At 45.4% G+C, this 10,840-nt stretch overlaps 1 long non-coding RNA gene across 1 annotated transcript; it reads left to right on the top strand.

Moving 5' to 3' along the window:
* The first annotated feature begins 234 nt into the window (after positions 1 to 234).
* LOC125638219 (uncharacterized) lies at positions 235 to 7,069 on the top strand. The gene is made up of 3 exons (XR_007357174.2): positions 235 to 439; positions 2,171 to 2,274; positions 5,230 to 7,069. It is a non-coding gene; the product is annotated as an uncharacterized LOC125638219 (long non-coding RNA).
* Positions 7,070 to 10,840: the final 3,771 nt, after the last annotated feature.

The raw sequence follows: 10,840 nt of genomic DNA, 5'->3' as shown, positions 1-10,840 counted from the left end.
TGGGGTTAGGGGGAGCTGCAGCGTGTGGAATGCTTTTCTCTTAGCTCATGGTTATAAATTAACTATGGTTCACTAGCCCATGAAGCAAGTGGTGGGCCCTCCCACCAAAATCTGTCAGTCAAACCTTAATTAACGGCACATGAGACGGGCAAGAACGAAGGTGGAGCAATCTCTTTTATACACGTGGGAAGCTTTTCCAGAACACACAATACTGCTACTGTTAGGGCTTTTTAGAACACAAGCATTGCAGCTGCCGAGAGAATTTCAGGCTGTAACTGCTAAGAGCTGGCCCACGTGCAGAAAGGAAAGCAAAGGGGTTTGGTGTGGCAAAGTAAAGTGCATTGGAAGAATTATATCTGGAAGTTTGCAGTTCACTTCCAAGCCTTCAAAGAGCTTTACAAACCTGACTGAATGAACCCTCTTGGCTCCGTGTAAGCAGGTAATGACTATCTTCCTTTGTCTCCTGGGGAAATGGAGGCAGAGTGGGTAAGGCCAAGATTTTCAAAAAGGACAGGTGATTCTGAGTGCCACCATTTTGGGTGTCCACTTCAGGATGTCTTAAAGGGGCCTGAATTTCCGAAAGTGCTGACTAGTCCAAGGTGGCTGTACGCACACCACTGGATCACTCCTTTCTCATTATAACACAGATGTCCGTTAACCTTATGTAGCCTTCAGCTCCAAAACCCACAGATCTTTACCAGGTTAGCTAAAACAACAGATCAGCAGCTGGAACTGAAGACAGATATTCCATATTCCATTAGAAATAACTGCCTGAACTGTGTCTGACTCTTGTAAGTGTTGCTAGTCCAACATTTTCATGAGCACCAAATCCACCTACAAGTATATTGCATTGCTCATTCAATTAGAATGGGACAGTATATTCACAGTCTGTACAAATTTGATGCTAATGATTAAAACATACAGGCAACCAAAGCATATTTCGGTTGTCTGAAATAGTTACAAACTGTGATACACTGATATAATTCTGTTGATGAATTTTGCCACCAAAATTCAAAGATGGAATCTTTTTTGTATTGTCTTTCAAAATGTACATCATGGCAACAAATGACTTTTGCTCACTTAGAATTGGAAACACTTTTATTTACATTTCCTAGCCAGAAAAGTCATATTGCTGTTGATTTAATGCCATAGTAAAACGGCAGAGTATATCAGATCAGTATGGGGAGGCTGAAAATGGTATTAGGGTGAAAAATATATCCAGTTGCATGGTGTAGCACAGTAAACATGCCTAATACTGAATGCTGATCCAGTGGTTGTCTCCTTGGTGTTCTCTGCTGGCTAGATCGTCGGACTCAGTGGGTAGTGATCAATACCTCGATGTGTAGTTGGCAGCCAGTATCAAGCGGAGTGCCCCAGGGGTTGGTCCTGGGGCCGGTTTTGTTCATCTTCATTAATGATCTGGATGATGGGATGAATTGCACTCTCAACAAGTTCACGGATTACACTAAGCTGGGGGGAGAGGTAGATACACTGGAGGGTAGGGATAGGGTCCAGAGTGACCTAGACAAATTGGAGGATTGGGCCAAAAAAAATCTGATGAAGTTCAGCAGAGTCAAGTGCAGAGTCCTGCACTTAGGACGGAAGAATCCCCTGCACCGCTACAGGCTGGGCACCGACTGGCTAAGCGGCAGTTCTGCAGAAAAGGACCTGGGGATGACAGTGGACGAGAAGCTGGATATGAGTCAACAGTGTGCCCTTATTCCCAAGAAGGCCAATGGCACACTGGGCTTCATTAGTTGGAGCATTGTCAGCAGATCAAGGGACGTGATCATTCCCCTCTATTCGGTTCTGGTGAGGCCACATCTGGAGTACTGCATCCAGTTTTGGGCCCCACACTACAAGAAGAATGTGGACAAATTGGAGAGAGTCCATTTGAGGTCAAAGAAAATAATTAGGGGTCTGGGGCACATGAGTTATGAGGAGAGGCTGAGGGAACTGGCCTTATTTAGACTGCAGAAGAGAAGAGTGAGGGGGGGATTTGATAGCAGCCTTCAACTACCTGAAGGGGGGTTCCAAAGAGGCTGGAGCTCGGCTGTTCTCAGTGGTGGCAGATGACGGAACAAGGAGTAATGGTCTCAAGTTGCAGTGGGGGAGATCTAGGTTGGTATCATAAATATAAAGTGAAGGGTAACCACCTTTCTGTATACAGAACTATAAAATCCTTCCTGGCCAGAGGCAAAACCCTTTCACCTGTAAAGGGTTAAGAAGCTAAGATAACCTCACTGGCACCTGACCAAAATGACCAATGAGGAGGTAAGTTACGTTCAAAGCTGGAGGGGGGCGGGAACAAAGGGTCTGTCTGTCTGTGTGATGCTTTTGCCGGGACCAGGTCAGAAATGCTCTTCAGAACTTCTGTTAAGTTAGTAAGTACTCTAGCTAGAAATGTGTTAGATTTCCTTTTGTTAAATGGCTGGTAAAATAGGTTGTGCTGAATGGGATGTATATTCCTGTTTTTGTGTCTTTTTGTAACTTAAGGTTTTGCCTAGAGGGATTCTCTGTGTTTTGAATCTGATTACCCTGTAAGGTATTTACCATCCTGATTTTACAGAGGTGATTCTTTTACTTTTTCTTTAATTAAAATTCTTCTTTTAAGAACCTGATTGCTTTTTCATTGTTCTTAAGATCCAAGGGTTTGGGTCTGTGTTCACCTATGCAAATTGGTGAGGATTTTTATCAAGCCTTCCCCAGGAAAGGGGGTGTAGGGCTTGGGGGGATATTTTGGGGGAAGACGTCTCCAAGTGGGCTCTTTCCCTGTTCTTTGTTTAACATGCTTGGTGGTAGCAGCATAGGGTTCAAGGACAAGGCAAAGTTTGTACCTTGGTTAAGTTTTTAACCTAAACTGCTAAGAATAAGCTTAGGGGGTCTTTCATGCAAGTCCCCACATCTGTACCCTAGAGTTCAGAGTGGGGAAGGAACCTTGACATTTGGATATTAGGAAAAACTTTTTCACTAGGAGGCTGGTGAAGCACTGGAATGGGTTACCTAGGGAGGTGGTGGTATCTCCATCCTTAGAGGTTTTTAAGGCCTGGCTTGACAAAGCCATGGCTGGGATGATTTAGTTGGGGTTGGTCCTGCTTTGAGCAGGACTAGATGACCTCCTGAGGTCTCTTCCAACCCTAATCTTCTATGATTCATACAAAGGAGCTGGGTTACTCTTTAATTTGAGTATGCAGAGTGGGTTCAGTTCCCACGTCTGGGATTTTGTGCTTCAGTTAGAAGTGGCCAGGAACCATTGTGGGAAGGACGCCTTGCAGAAGTTTGGCAACACTTTTGGTTGATGTGGTGGAAGCACCTCAGATATGTAAAGGCAAGTTTGATCTCAGGAGCGGTATCTAGTGTTCCTTTCGGTAAAGGATGTAGTTTCTGAGTAGAATATAAACTCGGAGGTAGATAAAGTAGGGGATGTTCCAAAAAAGCCCCAAAACAGACTGAAATGTAGCTAAAACAGTTTCCTTCCATTTGTTATAAACATGGACTCATGCCGCTTTTATAGCATTATATAAATACTTTCAAGTCAAGGCGCAGCAAATATTTACTAAGTTCTGATGACCTTCCTGTACTGTAATAAATAAATTACAGCATGAGCTCTGATAGAAGAAAGCGGAAAGAAGTAAGCATTTTGAGAGGGTCACTTAGTTGGGCACCTAAAGCTGATGATTGGTATCTAGAGGCTTTTAAAAATCACACTAGGCACCTATATGAATCTTTGAGAGCTGAAATACCATTGAAAACAGGCCCTTAGAACTTTACTATGTGGTCAGTAGCCGGTCATCTGTCCCAGAGACTTTCCTGCAAATGCATGGTCTAAAGCTCCGTTCCTTCTGAGTAAGTGTCAGAGCTTCTAGACCAGGTTCTCAAACTGTGGGTAGGACCCCAAAGTGGGTCACCACCCCATTTTAATGGGGTCGCCAAAGCTGGTGTTGGCCCTGGGCCCCAGCAAGTCTGAAGCCCAAGCCCCATTCCCCAGGGCTGAAGCCCATGCCCAAGCCCCACTGCCCAGGGCTAAGGTTACATGCCTCTTGCCCAGGGCAAAAGCCCTGGGGCTTCATATTTGGCCCCCTTCCTATGGCGGCAGGGCTCAGGCAGGCTTGGTCTTTGGTCCCCCCTCCTGGGGTCATGTAGTAATTTTTGTTGTCAGAAGGGGTCACGGTGCAATGACGTTTGAGAACCGCTGTTCTTGATTGAAGCAGGCAGGAGATTGAGAGGTATGTATTAAGGACCTTAAAAAATATAAATCTAAACTAGTTTTCCTTTCTGTTCCACACTGAGCTCTCTCATCCCCTGATCCCATTTACTCACCACTGCAGTCCTATCTTTTTCTCCTTTAAATTCTGCTTTGCAAAGTGTCTTATTTCCTATAACCAGTCCTTTGTATGATGGAATAAGCTACTTGTGTTTGATGTGTCCTCATTAAATACAGGGATGAAAGTAGGTTTATCTTTCAGTGATCCAGCCAGACTATTTCCCTTTCTGGCCCAGGAATAATAAACCTTAGGTATGTTAATATAGTGGAACTAGATGTCAATGAAAATCATTATTCACTTCATGCTGTTGGTAGGTCTGCTTTAAAAGAGAGTCAGTTCATTATTCAAAGCCACATTTTAACCAAGTGGATTTCAGTGAGGTTAAACTAGTCTCTCACAGAGAAATTTGGAAATGAAAATCGTAGGCTGCATATGCACCAAGTACAAATGTCTTATCTACTGAAGCACTCAATGTCTATGCTGTAATTATAGTGAATCAAATATGGGCAGCTTTGCAAGATATGGGCCAAAAATTGCATTTAGTTTTATTCAAGAGTGGTTTACAGCATAAATTATGACTAGCAAGGACTGTGGCTTCCTATGAAAAAAGGCTCCAGCAGTCTTGTAAAACAGCTTTAATTCTTATTCTAGTTCTCAGCTCAGTGTAAGCTACTGCAGTTGCATCTTATGTTAATTTTTTCCAAAACTGGACGGCCATCAAATAAATGATGCAGATTTTGGAATAATTTGTTCAGCTACTGTGACTTTTAGGTTTCCAGTTTTGTTCACTGAACAAATTCTTAATTATCTCAGGGCAATTGAAATGCTCTACAAATCTTTATGCCGTCAAAGTTATTTCTGTGAATAATGTACAAACTAATCTCCTGAGAGGCTATCTATATTTGAAAAATTTACTAATGGGTTGTCTTTTTCCCTTGCACATATGCTGATTTATAATTTACAGCAGCCTTTCAGTAGCGGTGCCTAATCCCTGAGCATCACAGCGAACAACATCACTCTGTGGAACGCAAGGCCTGGGCCCAGCAAATGTCTGGCTACGAAACTTCTGCTCCTTCATCTCCCTGTCCCCGTCCTCTCATTTCCCTCTCCATTGCTGTTATCTATGGATCTGTTAGCTGAGTATAAACCAGGTTTGCTCTGCCCATTAATACAACACTGTTCCCAAAATTAAACATTAAACATCCTACAGTATTTTCACTCCTGAATGGAGCCTCCAGAGAGGGTATTAGAAGATGATTTGTTAAGGGACCAAAACAACGGCTTGTTCCTGGGAGACTCTCAATATTTTTCCATGTTCTATTTTTTTCATTTGCCAGCAGCTGTCAAAATATTTTCATAAATATATTTCAACAAACCTAAGAGTGAAAAACAATCTAATTTCCCCTAATTAATGTAGCTCAGAAGGGCTATTATCCACTTAAACTCTTCCGACTAAGCCGTAAATGCTGCTGGAAGATAAATATTCTTATGAATATTTTTATTCTATGCCAGTGACTTTCAGCATTTTGCAAGGAGACGGAAAGAGTGGCTGCCGTTTCAAACACTTGCCAGCCAGTGCCACACTGTGGTGTCTGAGTTGGGACAGTAATTGAATGCAACTGTAAGCAGTGTCAGGATGAGCTCCACCCTGACATCTGGTGGTGAGCTGTGGCAAGGCTCCACCCTGACATCTGGTGGTGAGGTGTGGCAAGTTGTGGAAAAGAACTTCAGGGGCCGATCTCATTTGCATAGGCACACCCACCCCGCCTAGAATGAGGCCATAACTGCCCAAATGGTCACTTTGGCTGCTGTGGGATCCCCAGCGTCTCTGTTATTGGGGCGGGAAGAATAAATTGTTATTACCCTGATTATGGGAACTGTGCTTGGAACTGTACTTGGCCTTTTGTTATGATGGAGGGACTCACCATCAACTAAGTAGCACTCGCTAGGCAAGGGTCATGGGTTTTAAAACTCTGTGACTGGAGAGAGGCTGGGGACAAGTATTAATACTGGGTGGCATGGGCCCCTTGGTGAGGGCCTTACATGCTAATTGCACTTCCTCCTCTCTCCACTGTGGAATCTCAGAGCTAATTTTGATTCCATTAGGAGTCTAGTTACAGGCTGCTGAGCTCACTTCGGGCTAATGGTGCACCAGCACTGAGGCTCCCCTACTGCAAGCTGAATTCACCAAAGAGCTGAACTGACTAAGAGCTGAAATCACTGAGCGTTGTGTTAAGTAGTGGGGGAGCCTGAAGATATATTGTGGAGCAGTTTGTGGGACAGCTGGAGTGCCTTGTGGACAGGCTGGTGGAGCAGTTCGTAGGACGGTGGGAGCTGCTTGTGGGACACGGAGCAGTTTGTGGACCGGCTGGTGGAGCAGTTCGTGGGACGGTGGGAGCTGCTTGTGGGCCGCGGAGCGGAGCTGAGCGAAGGAATTCGTGGGGCGGCTGGCGGAGTGGAGCGAAGCGAAGGCCTATGGAGCTGTGGGACGGTCAGCTTCAGATCATGTAAGGTGCCTCTTACCCCCGTCCCATCTCCACCCAGGTTGGGAGGTAAAGCTCTGCAGATAAACTTTCGAACTCTGGGGCTGCCCTGACCAGGGACAGAGACTTTTGGGTCATTGGACTTTTGGGACTTTGGGTGATTTGGGGTTGCTGGACTCAAGAACCAAAGGGAAAGGGGCATGCCCCAATTTGCTTGGGGTGGGTTTTTTTACTCATGGGTTGTGCTAGGAATCCTGTTGGTGGTGTTTCCCCAACATAATGCCACATTGTTTCTCTCTGTTATTAAAAGGCTTTTTGCTACACTCAGACTATGTGCTTGCGAGAGGGGAAGTATTGCCTCCTGGAGGCGCCCAGCGGGGGTGGTATATATTTGTCCCAGGTCACTGGGTGGGGGCTCGAGCCGTTTTGCATTGTGTTATTGGAATGGATCCCCTGGATATTGAACCCGGCCCTTGTTGCTGCCAACTCTGACGGGCAGAAGGGTTACATAACAATAAACATAATCTGCAATAAATTCTAAATCCTGCAATCCATCTCCGCCCATGTAACAAAAAATAGCCTACCAAAGAAATACCATGTCACCTACTACACGCATACCCTGCATGTTCTTCTTCTCCAAAGGCTTGGGAAAACACATGGGCTGTGTCGCAAGACACCAAAAGATTTCGCGGGAATTCCCTCTCCCTTTCAAATGAAGAGCCATAGCTGGTTGCCACTATGGTACTATGCCATACACAGTGAAGTGGTCTCTTAGTCAGGCGGATGCAATGTCATAATTGTCCCCTTTGTTTCCTTGTCTGTCACATTTGTCCAGCTGTGTCTCTTGTCTTGTACTTTGATCATAAACTCTGTGTGGGGCAGGGACCATCCTTGCTATGTTCATACAATGCCTAGCACAATGGAAACCTGGCAATAGAGATAATAACATTAGAATGTTATTGGTCGTAGCCCGCCCCTTTAGACTTCACTCTGCCAGCCAGGGCTGATCCCAGAGCACTGGGTGGGGGGGGGCCGGCTTGCTCTTTGGAAGATACTCTCTTCACAGGTATGCTGCTGTGTTGAGTTGTCCAGGTGGACTGCAGGGGTAGCAGATCCCATTGCACTAATCAAATCTGGAAGTGACACAGCATGGATGGTGTCGGAAGAGCCACATCAGGGAAGAACAATCACAGCCTGCTGGGCCACGATGACGCAGACGTCTCCGCGCGTGGTAAGGTTGTGCAGTCTTCATGAGAAACATTGAGACTAAAGGAAATTGTTGTCTGCAATGAGTTATCTTTGAAAACTCATGGCAATTGGGGGAGGTCCCGGATGACTGGAAAAAGGCAAATGTAGTGCCCATCTTTAAAAAAAGGGGAAAAGGAGGATCCGGGGAACTACAGGCCAGTGAGCCTCACCTCAGTCCCTTGAAAAATCATGGAGCAGGTCCTCAAGGAATCAATACTGAAGCACTTAGAGGAGAGGAAAGTGATCAGAACAGTCAGCATGGATTCACCAAGGGCAAGTCATGCCTGACTAACCTAATTGCCTTCTATGATGAGATAACTGGGGATTGGTCCTGCTTTGAGCAGGGGGTTGGACTAGATGACCTCCTGAGGTCCCTTCCAACCCTGATATTCTATGATTCTATGATAACTGGCTCTGTGGATGAGGGGAAAGCAGTGGACGTGTTATTCCTTGACTTTAGCAAAGTTTTTGACATGGTCTCCCACAGTATTCTTGCCAGCAAGTTAAAGAAGTATGGGCTGGATGAATGGACAATAAGGTGGATAGAAAGCTGCCTAGATTGTCTGGCTCAACGGGTAGTGATCAATGGCTCCATGTCTAGTTGGCAGCCGGTATCAAGCGAAGTGCCCCAAGGGTCAATCCTGGGGCCGGTTTTGTTCAATACCTTAATTAATGATCTGGAGGATGGCGTGGCATCCTTCAGCAAGTTTTCAGATGATAGATGGTAGATATGCTGGAGGGTAAGGATAGGATACAGAGGGACCTAAACAAATTATAAGATTGGGCCAAAAGAAATCTGATGAAGTTCAACAAGGACAAGTGCAGAGTCCTGCACTTAGGACAGAAGAATCCCATGCACTGCTACAGATTAGGGACCGAGTGGCTAGGCAGCAGTTCTGCAGAAAAGGACCTAGAGGTTACAGTGGATGAGAAGCTGGAGATGAGACAACAGTGTGCCCTTGTTGCCAAGAAGGCTAACAGCATTTTGGGCTGTATAAGTAGGAGCATTGCCAGCAGATTGAGGGATGTGATCATTCCCCTCTATTCAGCATTGGTGAGGCCTCATCTGGAGTACTGTGTCCAGTTTTTAGCCCCACACTACAAGAAGGATGTGGAAAAATTGGAAAGAGTCCAGCGGAGGGCAATAAAAATGATTAGAGGACTGGAACACATGACTTATGAGGAGAGGCTGAGGGAACTGGGATTGTTTAGTCTGCAGAAGAGAAGAGTGAGGGGGGATTTGATAGCTGCTTTCAACGACCTGAAAGGGGGGTTCCAAAGAGGATGGAGCTAGGCTGTTCTCAGTGGTAGCAGAACAAGGAATAATGGTCTCAAGTTGCAGTGGGGAAGGTTTAGGTTGGATATTAAGAAAAACTTTTTCACTAGGAGGGTGGTGAAACACTGGAATGCGTTACCTAGGGAGGTGGTGGAATCTCCTTCCTTTGAGGTTTTTAAGGACAGGCTTGACAAAGCCCTGGCTGGGATGATTTAGTTGGGGATTGGTCCTGCTTTGAACAGGGGGTTGGACTAGATGACCTTCTGGGGTCCCTTCCAACCCTGATATCCTATGATTCTAAGGACTGCGAGGTTGGGTCCTTTGTAACATCGGGAAATGTGGATCCCCTGCTTCCTCCACTCCATCCATTACTTAATTAATTTTAGTGAGCAAATACAATGGAAAGGGTCGGTAATGACAAGAAAACAGCCAACCAGCCACAAAATACGTCCACCTATAAAAACCACCGAAGGTCCAAGTCTGTGAACTAGGAAGCACATTTCTGAGAGATCACCAGTTTCTTTCTAAGGTTATGGCTGCACTGCACTCAGCGGGTGTGCCTGCAGCTCAAGTAGACTTACCCAGTGTAGCTTCAATCTATCTAGCTTGAGTCCCAGAGCAGTGAAACTGTGGATGGTACAAGCTGCTCTGAAGCAGGAGCTGCCACTGGTTCCCTGCTCTGGGACCCAAGCTAGTCCAGGGCTGTCTATGTGAGCAGCAATCCCAGCCCGGGACTGCTATAGAGACACATCCCCTTAGTCTTGCTGCGATTCAAGAGCCTGTGCCTCTTCGAGTGGCAGAACGGGTTAGCTCTGCCTTGAAGTCGGTGGACTCGAATATAAACAGCAATGCTATTTAGCAGGGAAGTGAAGCGGTCTGGCAGCCCAGCCACTGATACAGCAAAGAAAGCCCAGCAGGAATGCCATTTAATGAAGTCTGCCAGATTACAGTGCTAAGCAGGAAATGAGTGTGATTTAAAGCTATAATATTCCCCCCTTCCTGTCACAATTTTTGTCAAGAGAAATGATTAATTCTGTGGCATTTTCTTTTCCATTACAGGCTCTGATGAGAATGGGAGCGTGTGAGCTGCCTATTACACTTGGTGAAAGGTGGCAGTTTGTCGTGATATTTTCTTCCCCCCTCCACTACTTGACAGTGTTGTTGTTTGGCAGACACACACTAGCCTCTTCTTTTACACTCTCTAGCTTGTTCGTGGACTCTAATCTAATCTAGCCTGGATTCAGCACAATAGTGTCAGAGGGCCGAATGGCAGAGAGCAAGAACGTTAGAGGAAAGATAAATGCAGCAAGTTAACATAAATCATAATATCCATTGGTCGGCCTTTAAAAAAAAAAAGAGTGTAGCAAGACAGGCTAATTTCACAGTCTAGATCTGTTCTAAAGGCTGGGTTTCAAATGGGACATAGTCCTGATGTAGATTCGTCCATTGTGTTTTTTGCACTTCTTGGAATTGGATGATCACTGGTTTTTAATATGGATGCAAATGTACCAATGCCTGCAGAGAAGGCTCTTCCAGCAATGCCTCTAGCTTCACGGAACACCAATAAC

The sequence above is a fragment of the Caretta caretta genome, chromosome 6 (genome assembly GCF_965140235.1).
Source record: "Caretta caretta isolate rCarCar2 chromosome 6, rCarCar1.hap1, whole genome shotgun sequence".
Taxonomy (NCBI): domain Eukaryota; kingdom Metazoa; phylum Chordata; order Testudines; family Cheloniidae; genus Caretta; species Caretta caretta.
Note: the sequence above shows the minus strand (reverse complement) of the source record. Positions and strands in the feature narration are given on the sequence as shown.